The sequence below is a fragment of the Chroicocephalus ridibundus genome, chromosome 4 (assembly GCF_963924245.1).
Source record: "Chroicocephalus ridibundus chromosome 4, bChrRid1.1, whole genome shotgun sequence".
Classification (NCBI taxonomy): Eukaryota; Metazoa; Chordata; class Aves; order Charadriiformes; family Laridae; genus Chroicocephalus; species Chroicocephalus ridibundus.
Window position 1 is genome coordinate 71,486,044 of NC_086287.1, and position 24,550 is coordinate 71,510,593.

Consider the following 24,550-nt stretch of genomic DNA (forward strand, 5'->3'; position numbering starts at 1 on the left):
GTATGATATGAAAGCTTACCATGGCAGATCTGTTGACCTCAGAGGTCGCTTTGAAAAGGAGAGATACAGAGAATGGGAACGGAACTATAGAGAATGGTACGAAAAGTTTTACAAGGGCTTTGCTGCTGGCGCTCAACCTCGACCAGCAGTAAATAGAGAGAGCATTTCTCCAGATGGGTCTGGTCCACCTGGGACCAGACGAGAGAATTTGCCATATGCTCGGGGACGCAGGGAAGACTCTCCTGGTGGGCAAAGCCACAGAAGTCATAATAGAGATGGACGTGACCCTGAAAAACCTTCTGGAAGAGAGCGCCACGGCATGAAAGATCCACCACAATCAAATGAGAAGGACATGGAATATCCGCTGGAAGATGGCAAAGGAAATGAATGTAAAAAACACCAGAAGAGAAGAAAAGGGGATGAGAATAAAGGATTTCCCAATGCTGAGTTTGGGACAAAACTCAAACACAAGAAGAAAAAAATCGAAGAAGAGCAAAGAGAAGGATGACTAAAAAGTGAAATCTGTCACTCCATGGAACGACAGATAATGAAAAAAAGACTGAATTCTTAAGTCATCTGTATCAAATTTTCTTAAAATGTGAACGAATTCAAGTGTTGCAAGTAACGGCATGAAGGCGACTGTGCTGCCCTTGAAATATTGCAGCTGGATCTTTACATTGGAGCTTTATAGAAGTGAACATTTTGTTCAGAATTGTGAGTTGTGACAATGCAACGTGAAAGGTTTTGCTGGGGCATCTTAGTTTTAACCACCGTTCATTACTTTGGGTGGAGTTTCAGGTACTGTGAACATCTTCATGGTTGAGTATGTTTTTTAATTGCCTGCCAGAAGCAGCTGTTACAACCGATTATGAAATATCAGCAGAATGATTTGCAGAATACGCAGAGCCCTGATACGTCACTTTTTGATTACAATAAAATGTTTTCAGTAAACCGTCCAACGTGGTGAGATTTCCAGTGACAGTGGGAGATTAGCCGAGAAAAGACTAGCGACAGAAAAACGCCAGCAGTAAAAGCTTGCTGGTAGCTTACATGTGTGCAAAATAACACAGCAACGCATTTGGTTTTGAAAAGACTGGTAGGACTTTAAATCTTTTGAACGGATGCAACGTGGGGAGGTATTGCTGAGAGGTGCACGTTTTTCACGTGCCAAGTGGACTTGGTTTTATATTGTAAAAGGTAGCATATGGCCCCAAACATACAGCCAGTATTAACAGCTGGGACTGACTGTTTTAAAATACTGTTACGTGTGAAGCTGTCACATTTCAACATTGTTCTAGTTTGTTTAGAAAGCTGTTGTCATTTGCCAGCAAACATTTACACACATGCTTTAAGATGCCCTGTAATCTGTATTTCCTCTCATAACTCTGCTGATCCCCAGGATGCTTGTGTTTTTGAAACAGAACCTTCAGTAGTAGCATTTTCACATGGTGGTGCCATGACACAGACCTAACCCTTCCATTAATAGTGGGGTTCAGCAGATGAGTTTGGCAGAAGAAGAAAGCCCACTAGAAAGTCAGGCTTCTGCTTTAAACTGCTTTGAACAGTGACAATCTAGAAGGCATAAATTTAATTAGCGGGATCTTTTTAAGACAGACGTAATTTAAAAAAAAAAAAAAAAAAAAAAAGAAGTGGCAGTGGTGGGTGTTGCTCCACTGCCAGAAAGCCAGCACGGTAGGAAATACTTCTCGTTGTGCATTAAGGGCATAACATCACGGTAACGGTTGCATTCAGTAGGGAAAGCCCTTGACTGTTTGGCTGTTGGGATTTGCCCCAAAGGAGTTCTGTTTGGAAGTACGATAAATTAAAGCAGCATTTTAGGGCTTCCCATTCGCAGAGACTATTTTGTTCAAAAAGTGTCATAGTTTATAGGTACTGTTACTGGGGTATTTAGGACTATACAGGAATAGTGAATAGTAAATAGTAAATAGTACTAGGGATAATCCATCTTGCTTTGCAGTGGGGGTGACTATCACATTTTAAATATTGGGTTAGAGACTGGGCATCCTCTACTTCTCAGGGTTAAAACAAGAACAAACCAGAATTAGTCCTGGATTTCAGTTCCTGTAGTTTGTGCCTTCTCGTGTCAGGGCGTTCCTGGTGGATTTCAGGTGTTTTCTGCACAAGGCAAAGCAGGCTTTCCAGTTCAGCGACTCAAATTTTGACTTCCCAGAATCAAAAAGCACCGGTCCATCCTAGTTGTTCAGCGTGCTCACCCGGCATTTCCTATGTGTGCTCCAGGGAACTCGTATCACCAAAGCCAACTCCAGATGTGTGAGAATTTCAGGCAGCTCCGACTCTCCCTTTGCATGGTCTGTGCTCGTGATGATGAGGCCACTGAAAACCGAAGACTTCTTTCTCACCAGTCCCTGTGAACATACTTTGGCCTAATGAGAGACTGAAAATTTAGGACTCGGTGAAATGGGATTCTTATAAGAGTTGGAATGTGTGAAGTATGCCTTATTATCAAGGTTCAGAATACTTAGGAATTGCATGGAAGTAAAATTTTGGACGTTTCTTTATGGAATAGCTCCATAAAACCAGGCCGAATCCCCTATTGTTATATCACCTTGTGCCGAAAAAGCTGTAGTCGAAGCCTGTCAAGCTCAGTTAAACTCTCCTCTCTTTTCAGAGCACTGTAGCAGCATTCCAGGTGATTTTTCAGTCTCCTGTGAATTTAGTTTACTCTGCATGTGGAGTTTCTTATGATTACTTTTTTCCAGGCTTTCTGAGCTGCAGAACACCTGGAATGCAGCTATGCTCCGGCCTGAGTAGTTAATTTTTACTACATGCGTGTTTAGAAGTCTCCCGACCGAATTTCTGAAGTTCTTAGGCAGTGCCGACAGTAGTGTGAAGGGAGGTATGCGAACAGGGCGCTCTGGGTGAGGGTAAATGCTGGAACACGTCTGACTCCAGGCGGTGAAATACAGTTCAGGTGGTGAAACCGCAGTGAAGGAAAGCACGCTTACAGAGCAAAATCAGTTTGGACTGTTGGTCAGACATAAGAAACAGATGTTGACTCAGTGACTAAATTTAGTATGTTCCTTCTGGAACAATACTGCTTGGTCATCTGCTAGAGGTTAAGTGTGGTCCGTTCCATGGAAATGATCACAGATCCCACGGTCTGTCTTCAGAAAACCCTTGGACCAAGATACCTCATCTCCCCTCTTCAGGTGAGGCGGAACGGGTCTGAGCGGTTTGAACACACCGACACGTGGCAACTCTTCAGCTGGAAAAGCTCAGGCAGAGACGTAGGTGGTTGGAAAATCTAAGTGGAAATGACCAAACAGAAAGCTCCCCCAAAGTGGGTGACAGACTCGGCGGTTATCATCCACAGCTCTGAAAAAAAGAACTGTGTGAAGAAGACAAAGGCATAAGGCACAGGATAATGTCGTGCATGGCTAGAGGTAAAATCAAGAAACCTAGGACACGAAATGAATTTTAGTTAGAGCCCCTAATAACTGTTTTGCATTTTAAAAGTAAAGGCCAGGAAGGAAAAGCTTATATCTATTGCCTAACGAGAGAGAAGAAATAACGGTTGGAACAGTAGCGGCAAATACATTTTTCCTTAGTCTTCACCAGAAAAGGTTGATTGTAACCAGCTTCAGGGAAATTTAGGTCAGTAAAATACCAGGATCATGGGCCAGAGAAAAGAGTATGTTAAACAATGTTTCGGATAAAACAACTGCTTGGGTAGTCAGGGTACGAGCCAAAGGGCCTTTTACAAGCCGAGGGATGGCGTTACACCTCTGCCGACTGAAGAGTAAACCTTGTACCTACCTTCAGAGGGGAAAAGAGCTGGATTGTGTTTACATATTTGTTGTAATATCACTCCAAATTTGGCCGACTATTTTATAGTGTATAAACACACAGGAGATAAGAGGAGGAGGAACAGTCATGCTCAAACTGAAGAACAAGAGTCAGACCTGGGCCTGTCTCTACAAACTCTGGCTGTGAGAGCACGGTGTGGAAACCTGAGCGCTGCCGCAGATGAGAACAACGTGTGTTTACACGTTTGTTGGAGTCCTCTGCACAAGAAGGCCATGGACCTCTTGGAACGGGTCCAGAGGAGGGCCATGAAGATGCTCAGAGGGCTGGAGCCCCTCTGCTGTGAGGACCGGCGGAGAGAGCCGGGGTTGTTCTGCCTGGAGAAGAGAAGGCGCCAGGAGACCTTAGAGCTGCCTTCCAGTCCCTAAAGGGGGCCTACAGGAAAGGTGGGGAGGGACCCTTGATCACGGAGTGGAGCCATAGGACGACAAGAGCCATCAGTGAACAGAGCATCCTGTTTCTCCTTATCAGAGAGTTCGTTATATGGTGGGGCTTCCTCAGCACGAGACACCACCTCCTCTGGTGGCATTCCAGAGTCTTTGCCTTCAGGCCAGTTTGTCATCACTTCTACAATTCTTGGACAATTTGGGTTTCCTATTCCAGCTCACTGCGTGATTAAGGCACCCCACTTACTCCAGGTAGCATCGGGAGCATGATGAGTAGAAGGAACTTTGCCTTTGAACATCCAGCCCAGCACTGGCCATGGGGGCACCAGGAGGAGCTGTGCTCGGGTACCAATTACCTCTGAAGCAGCTCCAACTCCTTCACACGCTGCCAGAATTTCTTTCTCAGCTGGAGTATAGTTGGCCTTGGAGCCTTTGTATCCTCAACCTCAGAATCCTAGGGGTCGACCTCAAGTCTCCCCTGGTGCCTTCTGCCAGAGGCTCCAGGTAGGTCCATTGTCCCCGGCTGCAGTGGAGAGCACATTTTTAATGTCCCGTCCTGTTCCGACTGCTCTAAGAGCTGCTGCATGCAGAGTCTCTTGTTTAATTTGCTTAAAGGCCTGTCGTGGCTCAGGACCCCGCCTAAAATCCTTTTTCTTTCCAGTCCCTTCATAGAGAGGTTTCACAATCTGCTTATAACCTGGAATGTGCATGCTACAGAAACCCACAACACCTGCAACGGCTTGTGTTTCCTTTTTGTTAGGAGGTGGCGACATAGCTGTTCTTTTGTTAATCACATCCATTGGGGTCTGGCCACGAGCATCTTGCCACTTGAGTCCCAAGAACTGGATGTCTCCTGCAGGTCCCTTGACCTTACCTCTTTTCATGGCAAAACCCACTTTCAGAAGGGTCTTGGTTATTTTCTGACCCTTCTTGAAACCTTCTTCTGCTGCATTACCCCACACAATCATATCATCAACGTATTGCATGTGTCCTGGAGCCCCAGCCTTCTCCAGTGCAGTCTGGACCAGCCCATGGCAAATAGCAGGGCTGTCTTTCCACCCCTGGGGCAGTCCATACTGGATGCCTCTGCAGGCGAAAGCAAGCTGTGGCCTGCACCCTGCTGCTGAAGGAAGAGAGAAAAATGCATTAGCAGGGTCAATTGGAGCATACCATTTGGCTGCCTTTGACTCCAGTTGATGTTGCACTTCTAGCAGGTCTGGCACAGCAGCAGTCAGTGGTGGTGTGGCTTCCTTTGGGCCATGGTAATCTACTGTTAATCTCCCGTCTCCATCAGACTTCCACACTGGCCATATTGGGCTGTTAAAGGGTGAGCGAGTCTTGCTGAGCACTCCTTGGGTCTCCATCTGACGAACCAGGTTCTGGATGGGAATCAGGGAGTCTCGGTCGGTGCAGTACTGTCGTCAATGATCTGTGGCAGTAGCAATTGGCACCTGCTGTTCTTTAACCTTCAGCAGTCCCACCACAGAAGGGTCAGCGGAAAGGCCAGGTAAGGCAGACAGCTGTGTATTGTCCTCAGTCTCTCCAGCTGCTGTACCAAAAGCCCACCAATACCCTTTCAGGCCTTTGAAATACCCTCTCTTGAGGCAGCCTATGCCAAGGATGCACGGAGCAACAGGGCCAGTCACAACGGGATGCGGCTCCCCTTTATTCCCTGTTAGGCTCACTTCAGCCTCCAGTGCAGTCAGTTCTCGAGACCCGCCTGTCCCACCAGAAATAGTGACAGATTTTGCCCCTTTATGATTCGAAGGCAACTGGGTACACTGCGCGCTGCACTATTAGCAGAGGAGTTCCTATGCGGACCGGAGAACCGCTTACCAAGGAGTGGAGCAGCCACCCTCCTGGAAGAATTCTCTCTTTGCTCTGCTTTGCCTTGCAACTCAAGCTTTCGTGCTCGTGGTACCGGGGTAGATTTTCTACCCCATTTACTCCTGTGCTCTCCATAGTCGCAGCGGCAAAGCCACAGGAAATCCCAGAGCGGGTCCTGTTTCTCTTGAATGGGTTTCGTGGGAGGGTGTTATTTCTGAATGGCCGAGAGTGGGACGGTTCAGAGGAAGAGTGGGATTCTTTCTCCAGCCTGGACAGTTAAAAAAACAGTTTGTAATTTTTCTTAGCTGTTACCTCGTTTTGCTTGGCTGTTGTCTTGGTCGTTTCCTCGATTTTCTCAGTCATTTTTTCCACACCTGCAACAGGAAGGGGACAAGAGGGACTGCCTTCATATTGTCGTACCCTGCTAGCCACTTCATTTACATTTGGTGCATAAGGAAAAAAGGTAGAAAAACTGGCAGGGTCCTCCTCAGCCAGGGGCCATAGACGCAGCCCCAAGCCATTGATGCAGCCCCAAGCCATTGATGCAGCCCCAAGCCATTGATGCCTCGCCTTTTCCACAGAGCGTGGGAGCTGGGAGGGAACACCCCATTGGTCAGTTTGGGTCACCTGACCTGCCCAGGCCTTCCCGCAGCTGCCAGCCCTGCCCAGGGGAAACACGCCAGTCACTGCCCCTGCTGGCCCCAGCAGGCAGTGTGGGCAAGAGGCTCTCCCTGAGCAGAGAGCTGGCTCTGCTGCGCCCCAGCCCGGGGCTGGTGGTTGCTTGCGTGCAGTCCTGAGGCACAGCTCCCTGTTGGAGTGGCCTCCCCAGCCCATCTGCCGGCTCCCCGGGCACATGAGGGTGCAGCCCAGCAGGGCCCGGCAGGGACTTGGGCATCTGCACTTTGCTGAAGTGTTGCCTGAGCTCCTCCTCTGCCCGCTGAGCCCAGCAGATCCTCTCGCCCCAGGGGAAGCTCTTCTCTGCTCGGGCCTTTTCCCCGGGTGTGTGGGGCCTGGCACGTCTGGAGGCTGGTCTGGCTGGGACCCTCATGGCCCAGGGGGACTGGCAGAACCTAGAGCAGCCTCAAGTGCTGGCACAGGCGAGTGAAGGCCAGGAGGGTTGTAAAAGGGTGCCAAACACGTCCTGACCCGTGAGCGTCTCATGAGCTTAACGATGAGGATTCTTCCCAGCAGGTCGTGCGGGGGTCTGTTTTGCAGCTGTGCTGAAAAGAGCCCAGAGGGCCCCGGGATGCGCTAGTTCTTGCAGTGCTTGCGCGGCACCGAGGGCTGTTCTGCTCCTCAGACTGCAAGCCAGCGAGTGTGCTGGGGGTGCCCAAGAGGCTGGGAGGGGACAGAGCGGGGACATCTGAGGCCAACCGCCCAAAGGCATATCCCACACCCTACCACAGCGTGCTCAGCAATGAAACTGGGTGGGGGTGGGGAGCGAAGGTTGGCGGGGTCTGCCCTTGCTCGGGGCCTGGCTGGGCATCGCTGGCTTGCTGGTCGGCAATGGCTTTCTTTTGCATCCCTTGTTTTCCTTGGGCTTTCTTTTCCGCTCTCCTTGTTTCTAAGCCACCACTTTTCTCCCTTTCCCCCTTCCGATGCTCCCCCTGCACCCCACTGCGCAGGAGCGAGGGAGCGGCTGTGTGGTGCTGAGCTGCCGGCCAGGCTTCAGCCACACCAGCCTGTGAGCAAAACTGTGCCCTCCCGAGGGGGAGAGGGCTCCCCCTTCCTCCTCCATCACGCCGCGGGCATCCCCTCTATCCCACTGGCACGCACCAGAGCCTCAGCATTTGGCCCACGTTCCTCCTCGTCAAACCTGGAAATGGCCACTCAAAGGATTTTGCTGTGTCTAACGAGAAAAGATCACCTTTAACACTGGAGTGCCATTTCCCTGCGCTTCCTTGCTTCAGCTGCTTAGAAGGGCATCCTCCATCCCACTTGTGTCTGGACAGCAGAAATTTGGTTGCCAAAAATGTTTGCTCAGAAAAGGAGCTGCTGCCTGCAGAGAAATCAATGTGACCGATGGAAAAGAGGAGACGTCTGCACCCTCAAAGAGGAGGTTGGCCCTGCGGCCCCCTGCCTTCGCCAGCGGCCATTTCCCTCTCCTGCTCTTCTGCACCAAAAGGGATCCGACTCCGGGCACCCAGCAGTGACTTGGTTTACTGAAAGTTTAAAGCAATAAATGAGCCTTGGATGTATCTGAATATGAACATCTCTGAATCCTTTCTGAAAGGAGACCTGCTGCCAATTGTGACACGTTTGTAAATGAGAAAAGAACTGGTGTGCGAAAGCAATCCACCTTCCCCATGTACCAGCGTTCTTAATATATGTAGTATTAGTGACACTTCAGAGTTTCAAATGGGAAAGCAACCCTTGCAGCTCCAAGGCAAGGGATGAACGTGCAATTTTTCATTTCTTGATCATTTACCAGATTGCCGCCCTTGCTGATTTTCTACTGCAACATTTCTTTTCAAATCATTGTACGCGCCACTGTTCCTGGTTACATCAAAAGAAACCTGCACCATTTTAACACATATGCTGGCCTGTCTCGTCCGAAAAGAAGTTGAATTTTACCCTGTTGGGGAAAATTGGAAACACGAGGATTGGAACCCCTCCCAAACTCCACCAAGGGCACCCAATGCCCTCCAAAGCCTCCCTTGAACCATCTAATGGCCCCCAAGAGCCTCCTAAGTCCCACCCACAGGACCCAAAAAACCCTCAATATCCCCCCAGGAACCCCAAATACCCATGGGAACCCCACCAAGTTGCATAGACCTGTACATGTCTTCATATGTGGTCCTATCTGCTAGAATTGTGTCTTTTCTAGAGACTGCCAGTGGAGTTGCGTTTTTTCTTGTTGTATGGGGTTGAAAATGCATATACTACATGGGCAGACGATTAGGATTCTGTTGCAGTTCATGTATTTATAACAAAACTTCCAGTCCTGCTGTATTCGTGGCATTTTTACTGGCATTAGTGGAAGGAGGTGGTTGGTATTTTCAGGGTCCATTCAGCTTTCTGGCTGGCTTTGCAAAACTGACATAAGCATGTGCACTGAGGAGATGTGGGCCTTGAACCTGGTAGCGTTGCTGCTTCAAACCGCTAGCTCTTGAGAGAGCTGCTGTTAAACGCAAGTGTTTTTCAGGTACCAAGCTTCCAAGGTGAGGCTGGCAAGCATTTTTCTTTTCTAGCTACGGTAGATGCTCATGGCAATAATGCCTTACAGTGAGCAATATACGCTGCTACTTGTTTTGAAAGCTTGCTTTCTCTGTCTATTTTCCAGTTTCCCAAATGCCTCTTTCCCCCTCTTTGCTTTCTTTTAAAAGCTTGGAGTCTTTTAGAGACGGTGCCTAAAGCTGTGTACATCTTTTATTTCCTCTCCTGTGTTGAAGTCCACAGAGCCCAGGGACCCTACGGCTCTGCCCCACGGCAACATGGACCGTGGGGACCCAGACCTCGGCCCCACAGAGGGGCTGTGGAGGGGCTCACGGCCGGTCCCGGTCCCCCCCCACGTCTGTGATGTCATTATGGGGCACGTTCTAGATCCACCAGACAGGCAGGGGTTCTACTATGATGTTGGAGGGAGGGCAAGGACCAAGTGCTGTGAGCACCCCAGAGAGAAGCATCTCCCACTGCCCCAGGCTTCGAGGTGGGCGATAGCTTGGCTTGCACCGCATACTCCTCCTCACCCAGGGAGAGGAAGATGAGTGCAGTGGCTTGCCCCGCCTTCCATGGGCTTTGCCCAGAAGGGAAGCTGGGCGATGGGATCATCAGCGTGGATGGCGTTGAATTCATTGCTTACAAGATGATCCTCTCCAGCTGCAGTCCGTACTTCAGGTGAGTGCTTGAAGGAGGAGGGGATGGGGCCAAACAGTATTTCCTGCTCTGTGCCACACTGTGCCTTCGTGTATCTCCAGCGCTTCCCTCGGCCCTCAAACTTTCCTCCAGCAGTTCCCCCTAGTCCTGGTACCTCCTCAGACACCAACATTCATCCACAAGCTGGGATCGAACAGCAGCGCTGGAAGTGGTGTCTGGCAAAGCCCCAGATACGGTGCAGGGCTGGGAGCGTGGCCAGCCTGGCTGGCCTGGTTTGCCTTCCCCACACACCGTTACTCTCTGGTGTTCTTGTTGAAGCAAGGTGCCCACTTGCCCTGTGGCTCCTTATTAAAACAACCGGCTAGTAAAAGATTCCTTCATAAAACTCCCCGGCCTCCCAGCATGGCTACTGCTAGTGCCCAAATTGGTGGGCGGGGAAGGAGGCACAGGGGATAATGGGGTCAGGGTGTCACACAGCAAGGCCGCTTTCTTCCCCAGCGCTGCTTTGTTTTTTTTCAGGGCTTTGCTCTCCAGCAACTGGAGCAATGCCGAGAGGAAGGTCTATAAGATCCCCGGCACTTCCTCTGAAATGATGAGGCTCCTTATGGAATATGCCTACACCGGGACAGTGCGGGTCACGGATGACAACGTTGAAAGTTTGCTCATCGCAGCAGACCAGTTCAATGTCCTGGACATCGTCAGACTGTGCTGCGAGTTCTTAAAATCCCAGCTGTGCTCGGAAAATTGTGTCGGCATCTGGAGATTCACAGGCTACTACTACTGTCCTGACGTGCGAGAAGCAGCCCATGAGTTCATCCTGCATCACTTTGAGGAGGTGAGCAGGGTGTCCACAGAGTTTGTGGCGCTCTCCTTCAATGACCTGGAACGCCTGCTGGAGAAGGATGAGCTCCCTGTGAAAGAAGAGTCCGTGTTCGAGGCCGTTCTGAAATGGGTTGCTCATGACCTGCAGAACAGGAGGCAGCACGTTGTAGCCTTGCTGGGCAAGGAAGGGTGGAAGTGTGGACAGAGGGATTTTTTTTCTCTAAATAAACTCAGCGTTACTGACAGTTAAGACTTTGCTTAAAAATTTTGAACTCATACGTGCGCAGTGGTATGAATTTGTAGTCCATGTTCCCTGTACTTACACGTCCCTCATGCAAATCTGCAAGTGCCATTTCTATCAGTTTCACAGGAACTAGATTTTCATCAGTGTCCCAGAAGGTCTTATTGACCAGCTCTTTGAAGAGCTGGAAGTTTGCTTTCCTGAAATTCAGGGTCCTGACTTTACTCTTCCCCACATGCCCAGACCCCTCGGGACTGTGCACTCCACCAGCGCCTGACCACCGCAGCCCAGGCTGCCTCCAATCTTGATGTCACCCATTAGCTCATTTGCGTTGGTGCCCTTCAGGTCCAGTATGGCCGCTCCTCTGGTGGGGCTGTCTATTACCTGGCTCAAGAAGTTATCTTCAAGGCACTCGGTTCTGGCAGTCTCCTGGATTGCCTACAGCTCGCCATGCTGCTTTTGCAGCAGCTGTCGGGGAAGTGGCTCAATATCTGTGATCAATTAATAAGCTTTATTGTCCTCAGTTGTTTCAACTTGATGAATCTTTTTCCTCTAGAACACCAATTCATCCCCGCTTTTTGCGGGCGCTTGATTTTCCATCTCTAAATGCCTTTTGTATGGGTGGCACGGTTATTTTAGAAATTCTGAACTTTGGAAGTCCACTTGCACACCTACCCTGACAGTGGTGTCTGTGGATGCCGTAATGCATCATGGTGTGTTCCTTTATGACTAAAAGTTACCACAGGGTAAGGCAAGGTAGCCTTGCGTTAAGTTGCCATGGCAGAGCTTAACAACCCATCTTACAGAGTTTTAGTAGCAAGAAAAGAAACTGTCTGGAGCTTGATGGTACCCCAAAACCTCCCTGCCTCCCTCCCTCCCTGCGGGCGTGCTGCCTGCTCCCTGCCCAGGCTCTGCAGGCAGGGCAGAGGCCATTCCCAGCACGGCATGGCCATGCTGGGGAACCTCTCCTGCCCGCCAACGGCACACGGCACCACCGCTCACCCAAAAGTGGCAACGCAGGAGCCAGTGGGCCAGGCGAAGATGAGGGCGGTGCTGTCCTCATTGCTGCCAAGTCTTTTTCTGCAGTGGTTTAAAACAGTTTACCTTGGGTTAAAAGCAATGTAAAGGGTAACAAGGGACGATGTCCACTGCTGCCATGTGCCCAGCCCTGAGAGCTGAACCCCAGCTAGACCGCTCTGGCCAGCCCAGACAAAGCGTTCCTCCCAGACGTCCTGGTATTTTTTAGCCATCTCTTCTCAGAGAGTTTGTCTTCAGTGCATCAGGCTGGTTTACCCCTGGAGAGCTGCAACCGTCTGCAAGCAAGTTTGTCATTAGAGAATTTGCTGTAGGTAAAATAAAGGGGAAGGATGCCTGGAGAAAAGCAGAGATGCCCTCACTGGAGAGCTGACTTTCACTGTGGAAAGGTCATCCATTCCCTCTAATGGTCATGCCTCAGTTACCTGACTGTGTTAGTTTGAGTTTAGGTGGTTGTTAAAGATGGGATTATGAGACGTAAATGTATGCATGCATGCTGTTCCAACCACTTTTCCTTGACACTGTGACTTGATATTGCAGGCATCATGAGATGGTTTGCGCTCTAATGGGTAGAGAGCTCCGTTAACAAAAATACAGTTAATACACAGCCTTCATGTTAGCCTTTTTCGGCTCATTTATGATTGTCTTTAGGCCATTTGATTCTCTGAAAAAGATTCCAAAATATCCATTGCCTTTTCAGCTGACGCAGGAACCTTCTATATATCAGGTCTCTAAGAAGGAAGAACGACGCCAAGGTAATTATTTCATTCTATAGTTACCCAGCCATACCAAGCCTGTCTCTGTAAATTTCAGCAGCCATTGGCTGAAGGGTCAGTACTGAAGGGACATAAACCATTAAGGCCAGTAATCTGCCCCTTCAGAAAGGACAGGTGAGCAGCACTTGTGGTGCTAAAGGGTTGGGCTACGGTTTACGACTCAGAAGTTTTAGCTGTTTCATGATGGGCTTACTGTAGGTTTTCTGTATGTTATTTAAGACTGGTGGTCAAAAAAATAAGAGCATGTGTGGTCTCTAGAGAGCGAAAATCACAGCAATTACACGACCGGGCCGTGCCGGGAGCAGAGGCTACGGCCCCTGACACAACATGGCCGCCGGGAGCCCTGTGCCGGGACTACAGCTCCCAGCGTGCCCCGGGGCGCCCCTTCCTGCCCTCTGACCCCCGCAGGAACCAGAGCCGCCTCCCCGGGGCTGCCCCGGCCCAAGGGCCTGGTGGAGCCGGGAGGAGGAGGAGGGCAGAGAGGGAGAGAGCAGCAGAGAGGGGTGGGAAGGGCCAGAGGGACAACGGGGAGAGCAGGGGGGAGCTGGGCAGGGAGCGGAGGGAGGAGAAATGCTGATGAGGGGCAGGGGGAGAGCGGGAAAGAGATGGAGGGCAGGGGCCAGGGTCAGGACGAGGAGGAGGAGAAGGACAGAAGAGCGACGGCCTCCAGGGCTGAGGTGGGGGAAGAGCAAAAGGGGACGGGGAGTGGGATGGAGGCCCAGAGGGAAGAGGGAAGGCCCAGGCAGACAGGCAGGAAAGGGGATGGGCTGCAGGACAGCAAGGAAGATGAGGCCAGGCAGGTGGACAGAGCGACAGAAAAGAGAGAAGGGCAGGGAGTGGGGGAGAGAGATGTAGAGAAAGACAAAAATAGCAAAGAGAAAACCAGGCTGTATGGCAGGGAGGGAGGGATGAAAAACATAAGATCAGGGAGCCGGCCAGAGAAAGACAGAGAAAGGAAAAAATAGTGATGGGCTAGAGACAGGGCGGGAAGAATTAAAAGATGGGGGCAGGGAGCCAGGCAGAGAGCGATGAGGAGGGACCACAAATAGCAACTACGGGCAACTGACTCCATTTCTTGAGCACCCCCCAGCAGCGGCATTACCAGGCGCCTCAAGGAATGCGCTGCCTGCAAAAGCCCTTCCCTGGGCTCAGTCCTGCTGCCTGATATTGGTGATGAACTTCGCCCTGCAGAGTGGCCGGGACTGTGGGGAAAAAGCCCAGCTCGGGGCGGGGGGGGAATCGGCCAGCTGGTTTTTTGTCTGTTTGCTTGTTGGTTTTGCTTTTTAAAATAATACCATTTAAGCTCTAAATACAACCTGTAAGGAGAAAGGACCCAGGCGTACTAGGTTGGGCACATTTAGAGCCCAAAGCCGTCCAACAGCCACACAAACCACCGCTGGCTCCCGCTGCGCACACTGCACCGCCTGCTCGCAGGTACAGGCAGCCGCCCTGGGTCTTGAGCGCTCCTCCGGAGCGGCACCGCCAGGCAGCTCAAAAAATCCCACTGCCTGCAAAAACTAGAGCACAGCTTAATTCTGGGCAATTTTCCCTCTTTTCAAGCCTGCTGGTTAAAGAGTCATCTGTTGAGGCACGGCTCAGGACCACGCCAGGGCCAATGGCGCTGCTTTCTGCACCCCGTGGCGGGGATGGGCAGAAGGAGATGTTCCTAGATCAGATCGTGGGACGAGGTACATGCGCAGGGTGTCAGGGTCCAGGGTTTCCCAGTGCCTCCGTGAGAGATCTTGCTGCCAGCAAGCACCTCACCATAACGCCGAGGCCGTATCCACCCCCTGGAGCTGGGTACAGCTGCCCTGAGGGGTCTCACAGGGAGGACAGGGTCATCTGACATCTGACAAAGAAATGATGAGCTGAAGCCCGGTGGCCATGGCTGGCCAGTTCAAAGTCTCCGAGGGCCTCAACCTTTCTCCCCGGGAGTGTTTAACCCAGGTTTTACTGTTATGTACAGGATCCGGGTGTGTTGGCCCTGGCTTCCTGGGGTTATGTTATTTTTATGTTATCTTGTGTTCCGCATGGTCTTTTTTTGTGGAGAGTCCTCTTTTTCAGCTTGTTTACCATTTTAAGGTTTAGATGGGGGTCTTTGTTTTGTGTACAATGTTGTATCTGTTTGGGGTTTTTTTGCTGTTTTGGTGGATTGTATTGTGTTTTCTATCTTGAAACCATCATTTCTGGTCCAATATGTCTCCTGCAGGTGGGGCAGTGCCACTTCTGGTGCAGTCGACTCGTTTCTGACTTCTAGCCCATAAGTAATGACTGCCAGAGGACTATGCGTACTTCTAAATTTCCACGGACTTCCAAATTCAGGGTCATTTCTCCTGCCTTGAGGAAGAGCCATGGGAAGATGCCAGCCACATGGAAGGACCAGGCTTTCTGGGTTTTGCTTTTGAGTTAGAAACCTGCAAAGAGGCTGCTGTCGTTAAGTTTAGTGACATTTTGTAACTCAACTGGGTATTGTGTGACTTGAAACGTTGCTGGCAAATCATAGATTCATAGAATGGGTAGAGTCAGAAGGGACTTTAAAGATCATCTAGTCCCAACCTCCCTGCTATGGGCAGGGACACCTCCCACTAGACCAGGCTGCTCAAAGCCCTGTCCAGCCTGGCCTTGAACAATTCCAGGGATGGGGCATCCACAAGTTCTCTGGGCAGCCTGTGCCAGCGGCACACCGCCCTCGGCAAAAAGAATGTCTTCTTAATATCTTATCTAAATCTACCCTCTTTCAGTTTAAAACCGTTCCCCTCGTCCTGTTGCTCCACTCCCTGACCAAGAGTCCCTCTCCACCTTTTCTGTAGGCCCCCTTTAGGTAGTACTGGAAGGCCGCTATTAGGTCTCCCCAGAGCCTTCTCTTCTCCAGGCTGAACAACCCCAAGTCTCTCAGCCTGTCCTCACAGCAGAGGGGCTTGAGCCCTCTGGTCATTTTTGTGGTCTCCTCTGCACTCACTCCAACAGTTCCATGTCCTTTGCATGTTTGGGGCCCCAGAGCTGGAGGCAGTACTTCAGGTGGGTTCTCACGAGGGCAGAGTAGAGGGACAGAATCATGTCACTCGACCTGCTGGCCATGCTTCTTTTGATGCAGCCGAGGATATGGTTGGCTTTCTGGGCTGCAAGTGCACATTGCCAGCTCACGTTGAGCTTCTCACCCACCAACACCCCCAAGTCCTTCTCCTCAGGGCTGCTCTCAAACCATTCTCCTCCCAGTCTGTATTTTTGCTTGGGATTGCCTCAGCCCATGTGTAGGGCCTTGAACTTGGCCCAATTGAACTTCTCCAGCCTGTCCGGGTCCCTCTGGATGGCTCCAGCGTGTCGACCGTGCCACACAGCTTGGTGTCGTCGGCAAACTTGCTGAGGGTGAATTCAATCCCAACATCCATGTCACCAACAAAGATGTTAAATAGAACACCATTCATCACTGCTCACCACTTGGTCATCAAGCTGTTGGCCAAACCTCTCTGAGTGCAGCCATCCGTCCAATTCCTTAGCCACCGAGTGGTCCATCTGTCAAAGCCATGTCTCTCCAATTTAGAGACAAGGATGTCATGTGGGACAGTGTCAGATACCTTTCCCGAGTCCAGTCAGATGATGTCAGCTGCTCTTCCCTTATCCACCAACACTGTAACCCCGTTGTAGAAGGCCACCAAATTTGTCAGGCACCGTGTGCCCTTAGTGAAGCCATGTTGGCTGTCGCTGATCACAGAATCACAGAATCACAGAATGGTTCGAGTTGGAAGGGACCCTAAAGATCATCTAGTTCCAACCCCCCTGCCATGGGCAGGGACACGTCCCACTAGACCAGGCTGCCCAAAGTCTCACCCAGCCTTGAACACTTCCAGGGATGGGGCATCGACAGCTTCCCTGGGCAACCTCTTCCAGTGCCTCGCCACCCTTACAGTAAAGAATTTCTTCCTGATATCCAATCTAAATCGACCCTCTTTCTGTTTGAAACCGTTGCCCCATGTCCTATCATTGCACTCCCTATATTCCATGTGCCTCAGCAGAGTTTCCAGGAAGATCTGCTGTGTGATCCTGCCGGGCACCGAGGTGAGACTGCCCAGCCTGTCTGTGGAGGAAAACCAATTGCCTTTAGGCATAGGAACAAATCTATGGAAGGTTCCAGGCGTAAGACTCCCCTTTTCATCTGTACGGCCCTAAGAGCTCTATTGGCATTTCCAGTGCCCAGCCCCTGGAGAGCGTGTGAGCTTGTGAATAGGTTTGCTCTCCAGGCATAGCCAGGGATCTCCTTTCAGACTAGTGACAAACCCGTCTTGGTGGACGGCTGGTATCCTTCCCTTCCTCAGTGAAATTTCAAAAGTAACATAGATGCCCGTCCCTGTACCGATGAGACTTCACCGGGACAGGTTCCCAGGAGAGTGTTTCTGGCAGAGGATGGGCTTTTAGTGCATATCCAACAGTGGGGCTTTTTTCCTCTGCTGCTGTGGTTTGGACTGTGGCGATGGGCGAGTTGTGGAATGAATACATATAATCCACCACAGGCTTACGGGCAAGGCTACCATATTAAAACCTGGGCTTCCAAACGACCATTAACAGGAAAAATAGACACCAAGAGCAAAATTAATGATGTCTTTTATACAGAGGACAGCACTGAAATCAAAAGGATTTCCTGACTCCGGAAACCCAAAAGGCATTTAAAGATGTAAAGCAAGCAGTCGTGGAAGCTCCCTCCTTAGCCCTGCCAGACCACAAGAAGGCTTTTATATTTATATGAACAGAAAGGAATAGCCAGTTGGGCCAGAAGCGCCTGCAAGCCATAGCATATTACTCAACAGAACTCGACCTGGTCATTCAAGGCACGAACTCCTGCGCTAGGGCTGTTGCAGCGGCAGCTTTGGTGGTTGAGAAAGCAAGAAAGGTTGTCCTGGGGCACCTCCTAACGCTGATGGTTCATTCCTGACTTCTTAGTCCTCCTCTCCAGACAGAGTTCACGCCGCTGTGGGTGTGCCACGGTTGGGAAGTACACTGGCTTGTGGCCATAAACCGGGTGGTCATTGGCCCCTTTGTCTGACCTTTCGGTAGCTGCCCCAAGGAACACTCAGCCCCCCTGAGATGTCCCCTGCCTTCGCTGGCCCTGCGGTGCGGGCAGCCGGGCGCCACACTGCAGAGCCGGCTGCATCTCCCCCAGGCTGTCTTGGCTCGTCTGGCTGCCTGGAGGAGGGGATAGTGGGGGTGGCAGCCTGGGGGTGACAGGAGGGACCCCGCCGACCTGGGGGGTGACAGGACAGTGGCCGGTGACAGGCCAGGGGACACCAGGGACACCAGCAGCCAGGGGCAGTGACAGCCCTTTTGTCACAATGCGCTGGGTCCCCTGAGGCATGGGGGTGGGGCGGTGGGCCGTTGCCCAGTGGCCATAGTGACTGGCCAGGCCTAGCAACACTGTGTGGGAGAGAGGGAGCAGGGACAGAGCTCGGCTCAGCCCGCACCGCTTTCCCCGGCCCCTCGGCGGGCCCTTCCCTGCGCTGCCACCAGCCCAACCCAGCACAGAGGCCGCCACACTTGGTACCGCTGTGGACGCCGTGGCCCCTGGACCACCTGGCCACAACCATGTCGTGCATCCACTACAAGTTCGCTGCCAAGCTGGCGTATGACAGGGTCATCTTCAGCGGCCTGAACATCTGCCTGCGGGACCTCAAGCGCCAGATCATGGCCCGCGAGAAGCTGAAGGCGGCCACCAGCGACTTGCAGATCAGCAACGCCCAGACTGGAGCAGGTGCGTGGGGCGCAGCGCGGGGCCTCGGGGACCCCCCGTGGTGGTCGCGGCCTGCAGGAGCCATGCTGGGCTCTCTGCGGGTCGCCCCAGGTGGCCCGAGTCCAGCCGGGGCCCGTGTCGTGGGCGTGGGGAGCAGCAGGAGGGATGCGGGGCGGGGATGAAGCGGGGCGGGAAGCCATGATGAGATTCGGCCGCCATCGGGAGCTGTGACTTGTGCTGGGGGCCTCGCAGAGTAGGTAGAGGTACATTTTGGGAGTCCTGGATTTTTCTCGTAGTGTTGACTAAAACTGTGAAGAGCTTTTGAAAAAGGTTTAATTTGCTTGAAGGGCTTTGCTGCAGAAGGGTCTCTGAATTTGCCTTCAGTTGCTAATGAACTTCTAGCCTGACGAATGCCAGCAGGCTGAATGGCTGCCTGGCTGATGTCCCTTCTGTAACGGCTGGGTCTGTGTAAAGCAGAGCATTAAACCCAGAACGTTCGACGGCAATAAACTGTGATGGGCCCAGTTGTTGTCACCGGGAGAAAAAATGTTTTGAAATAGGCCAAACACGGAGATCCTGTTATGGCAGTTGAGAAACCGAAAGGAAAGTTTTAGGTGAAACATTGATGCTCATAAATATATTAGCCCCTGAAGTATTACTGTAATATACGTCATAGCATTTTTACAAAGTGTGTTTCTTTGTTTCCATGCGTAATCACAACTCAGTGAAGAAGTATGTGCTTCTTGAAAAGTCCTCTTAGTATGTTGAGACGATAACAGCGCGCTGTTACATATAGGATTTTGCATTTATAGCTGCAAAAGGATCCTCTGGAGTGCTGTGTAATTACAAATTAATATGCGTTCTTACAAATTGGCTGATTTTTTTTCTGTGTTTATGTTGTTCCAGAGTACACAGATGACAACGCCCTGATTGCTAAGAACTCGTCGGTAATTGTGAGAAGAATCCCTGTTGGAGGAGTTAAAGCTGCCGGCAAAACATCTGCCATGTGAGTGTCCATAAAGCGTTGAATTCTTGGCTAGGGGTTTCAACGTGTGAACTTTTTTAATGGCTATTAGTTTACGGAGGCATTCTGCTTGTATCTCTCTCGTTAAAGCTGCAGTAAATGTTTGTCGTCGTGGGGCAGATGTTACCGTATCTGTCCCGAAGTAGGCTGACATTTTTAGGCCTGCTGGGAGATGGGGTTCCAACTCCATCAACGGTAACTTTTAAGAGGATTCTCCTGGGTTTGTCCTTGGGGTTGGCTCTTCTGAGACCCAAGTTGTAGATCCTGTTTCCTCTCTGTGGAGAGCTCCCTTATTATATGCGTTTGCTTTTATTGCTTTTATAGGAACGACAGATAGCCATTGTAGTGTAAACTCATAATTTGTTTCCATCTCAGAGGAGATGCCTTCAGGCACTCCCTAGTAATTCTGGACACGGCAGCCTTGTGCTTATAAACGTGGCCTTGCTTTGGGGGTGAATGTATGTATTGAAATATGTGTGCTTAGTGCTACCTTGTCAATGCATCCTCCGCTTCTGGCTGGATGGCACCCTCCCCGGGTATTGTCATGCTGCCCCAAAATGAGAGGGTAGATGCTGCTGGCATCAAAGATCAAACAAACACCCGTACGTGGGGATAAGGACAGACCAGCACTGCTGTGCTAATGTTGACAATTAACCAGGCAGGTGAGCTTTCTGTTCCTTCAGCTGGAAACATGTCAGAAACCACTGGTAGAGGGGCTGATGTTTGGGAATGATGAAAGTACGCTGCAATGGTGGAGAGGCCTTTCAAACATGCGTTACTTGCCTTGTAGTATGTTCTTCAAGGTAAATGGATGAAGAAACCACTGTATGGCCAAAGAAACGTGACTTTGGAGGGTTTTATTAGTTGCACTGAGTGCACCAAGAGAGAACAGTTTATGTAGGCAAATGAATTTCCATATTCACTAGATTATTTAGAACATAATGTTATGATGTTCAGGTTTTGTGATCTGTTTTCACTGCTTTATGTTTGCTACGAGTGCTTTATTTAAAGTTCTGATCACCTTTATTTCTTTTTCTAGAGGCGGAACTGAGCCACTGAGTGGAACATCAAAAACGGTATGTAAAAACACAATCTCACCCTTTTTTCAACACCCTTAATTCTAAACAAGACATTCTAAGCAAATCCTAAACAAATAGCCTTGTGTTAATTCTGCAAACATTAACTTCATGTATTTTCCAGTAAAACACAGTATATATTGCAAATACAGTGTATCTTATTCAGCGTAGTGAAGACTGAGTAATGCCATCGCTTGCGCAGTTCGAATGTGAATATTGGTATTTGTGCCTCAAATGCATTGTATTTCATATTGAACATGCCAGGCTATTTCCTGTATGACTTTGTGTTGAACAGGTGATATATGATGGTTTTTAGATCATGCTGGTTCAAGGTTTGCACACTGATGTGCTACATCTGTCTGTAGCTAGCCAATATGCATGTTTGTATGGGGGTGTGTGGGGTTTTTGTTTGTTGCAACAAAAAATGTTTAGAGCGTATTTTCTTCCCTTTTCCCATTGTATCACTTAGCTTTTGTTTTTAAGTACTTTTTTGCCTAATGCTTTTTGAAAATGTTTTCAAAAGCCACTGAGAAACCATTATTGCTGAACTTGGTACTGTTTCTTGCTTTTGACTCGGGGGCTCAACAAATACCGATCCCAACACATCCCATACGTTTTGAGGACAGTTCCGATTCCTTTTCATGTCCTTAAATACTTGGGTATTTGTTCCTAAAAACTGTACAATTGAAGTGATACTGTTTGAGCCAAGGCAGAGAGCATCGCCTGTCCCAGCAGGGCTGGGTGCTCTGTAGGAGGTGCCTTGGATCAAATGCCACCAGAAGTACACGTTCCAGCCCTGCCCGTAGACTGCAGTGACCCCTTGGTGTCACTGGGACCTGTTGATTGCTTTTCAGAATTGTAGCTGTGTTTCCTCTGGGGTTTTGCCTTTGGGCTTCTCTTGTGGCTGCTCATCTACTAACCCGTAAGAGCTGTTGTATGGTGAGATGGTAAGGAACGGAGGATGGTGAAGGGTCGGTGGCTCAAAGGCCCAGAAGGCACTGCCTGGAGCCTGGGCTAGCACTTGTAGATGAGGACAGGCTGGGTTTTTCCTTGGCATGTCGGTACATCCAGACTTCTTTGGAAGGACGTGCTGCACTTGCCCCAGCGTCCCAAAGACAGTCTGCAATGCTCTGGGCAAACCCACTTGTTAAATGAGGGCATGGTTAGGAAGAACCGCTTAAGACAGGGAGGAAGTCTAATGTGTTGGGATTATTATTCTTGAGCGGAGGGGCAGAGTTCATGTTCCAGGGCCGATGTGCGGGTGCTTTATTTTGACAGGCAGCTACACTCTGTTCCTAGAAGCATAACCATGTGCCTGTATCAATGATGGGAAATCAACCATTAGTTTACAAACTACGCTGAAGATAAGTTTCCCGCAGTGATGGGTCCTTCTCAAATAAATATTTTTTTAAAAACCTTTTCAGCTGAAAATCGACAGCCGCCTTACCCCTTCGACTTTCAAGCAGTTGTGAGCATTTGACAAGGGTCCCTCTCTGAGGTATTCGGGAGCAAGCAGTTCATCTCAAGCCGGTTCGATTCATTTAGTTTCTTCTCATTAACCACACGGGCACTCCTAAGCTCTCATAGTTTTGGACTTTGTTTTGGACAAAGACAAATTACACCGGGTTTGAAACGCCTCTTTCAGTGACGCCCAGAGGATATAGTGTTACTCTCAGACTAGAGTAGAGGTGAACTATCGCTGTGTTTTGACTGTGGAACTTGAATATGTGTTTCATGTTTTGTGAACAGATTGATGACTCTCCTGCACCTCTTTCTCTGGCCCAGCTTGTGAAGGTAAATATATGTATATATATATAATCTTGTCAAATACTTACCCCTACTCCCTCCCCAAAGAAATCGTTTGCTTTGTATTTTTAACTCTTATGCTGTGGTCTATAGCTGGATAGCTGTTGTAATGTGAGCAAAGCCTTAATTTAATTTTTAATAACTTAAAGTATTTATTTTAACTTTACGATGCGTGTGTATTTTGATACTATCCTGTAAAGAGCAGTTCCCAGCTTGGGCAGAGAGAAGGGGAGTACCTTATCAGCCTCAACGTAACGTTGCAGGATTACTCATCTTCAAGAGACAAAAAAGAAGCCCTTCAGACGCTGTTTACCATTTTTCATACATCTCGTTAAATTTGTGTTGGAAACGAAAACATTTTTTACAGAAGAATGGAACTGGCTGCAAGGTGTGGACATTTCAGGGGGCTTTGCCACAGCCAAAATAGAAGCGTTTCTGTAACGCGGACACTTGCATGGCTATTTCTGAATTGCCGGTCATTACAGTTACAGATCCATTCTTTGAGAGCTGCACAACTTCATAAATTGTAGTGCATCTACAGTGAGCAACACAACCTAATTTGTTTGCACGCAGACTGTGTAAATTCTGAAAAAGCGCCTAATCATTTATTGGAATCTACCAATGTGTATGTGTGGCGTATTAGCAGATGTGACCTCTGAAACTGTTGTAATACCGTGTTTTGCTCTGGAACTGCTTGCATTTTTTGCTCAACAATGCGTAACTTTGTCTGGGAAAGCCCTAGCAATTGCACCTTGTGAAAAGGCGTAGTGCTAGCCAATTAAAACACTAGTCTTTAAAAGTTACAAAGATTATAATAAAGGCGGGAGTTCATTTCCAAGAAAGAGGAATCTTTTCCCGCTGGGAACTTCTTCCCTCTCTCACTGCAGTGTGAGACACGTTTCCTAATGTGTACATTTGTGGGGGGGAATAAAGAAAAACAGAAAGAGTTTGGAAGGTATCCACCAACAGACAGTGGTCTCCATCAGTGCTGTCCCTAAACGTGTCCTGTCTGTGAAGTTCTGGAACCTCACGTGAAGTTTTACTCTAAAATGTGAAAAACTGTCCAAGTGGGGTACACTTTTAGGCTTTTGAGAGAATTTAAGTATTTCAGAAAAATACGGCAGCTCAAACCTGTTACTTTCTCTGACCTCTTTAGTGCAGACTGGCTTAGCATGGAGGCAATGTGTTATCAGGCTTCTGGTTTGTGATTACGACGTATTAAATGCTGTATTTCAATTTTGGTCTATTCCTAGTAATGTTTTGTGGGTTTTGGACGTGCTTTGTAAACCGTTTGGGTTCCAACAAATGAGTGAAGCGTCTGTAAAGTTTTCTGTAAATGTTAATGGAAATGATTTCAGAGATGTCCCTCTGGATTATGTTACTGTTGAGAAAACACTATGTCTAAGAAACAACCATTTAATAAAATGTAGAAACTAGTTTGTTGCTTTTGTGAATGAATGCATATAAAGCCAAAGCCATGAGGGGCTGATCTGAAGGATGGGTACCTGAAGGTCCAAATCATTGACAGTCACTCCCTTAGACCCGGCTTGTAACTGGGCTTGTGTGTAATAAAAGCGTTTTAAGAAATGCTGCTTAAAGAAATCCAGCGGGCTTCCATAATTTGAAGATCTAGCGGTGCACAAGGCTTATATGACAATTTGTATGTTAAAAGGACACAGTCAACTGGAAAAAACCTGCAGGTTTTCCTTACTGTAGTTAAATCACTTAATATGAAGAAGTTAGTAGGGGGAGTCCAAACACGTGGTTTGGACTGCCGAGAGCACATGATGGCCAAACTTCTACTGCAAAGAGTCTGTTGTCTTGCTGAGGGATTATAAAAAGCTTGATTCCTTTTAACACTTCTGTGTCTGAAGCTGAATTTCAGCAAGCAGAAAGAGCTTCCCCGACTCTTGAGTTGAGTGTCCTTTTAACGCTGCAGAGCGTAAATACTGATAGTTGCATACATCTTTCTCCAGTAAACGTACAGTGGCTATCTCCTCCTTCCAGTAGTCTGGAGCTTAAAAATCAGTTGAAGAGTACTGGGTAGCGTCATTTTTTCTACACATGGCTTCAGTCCGCTTGGAAGAAAACTGGATTGGTTACACGAGTCTTGATGTGAAGTGCAAACAGAGCCTAAGGTTTTGAGTGCCCAAGAAGTTAACGGGCACATAAACGT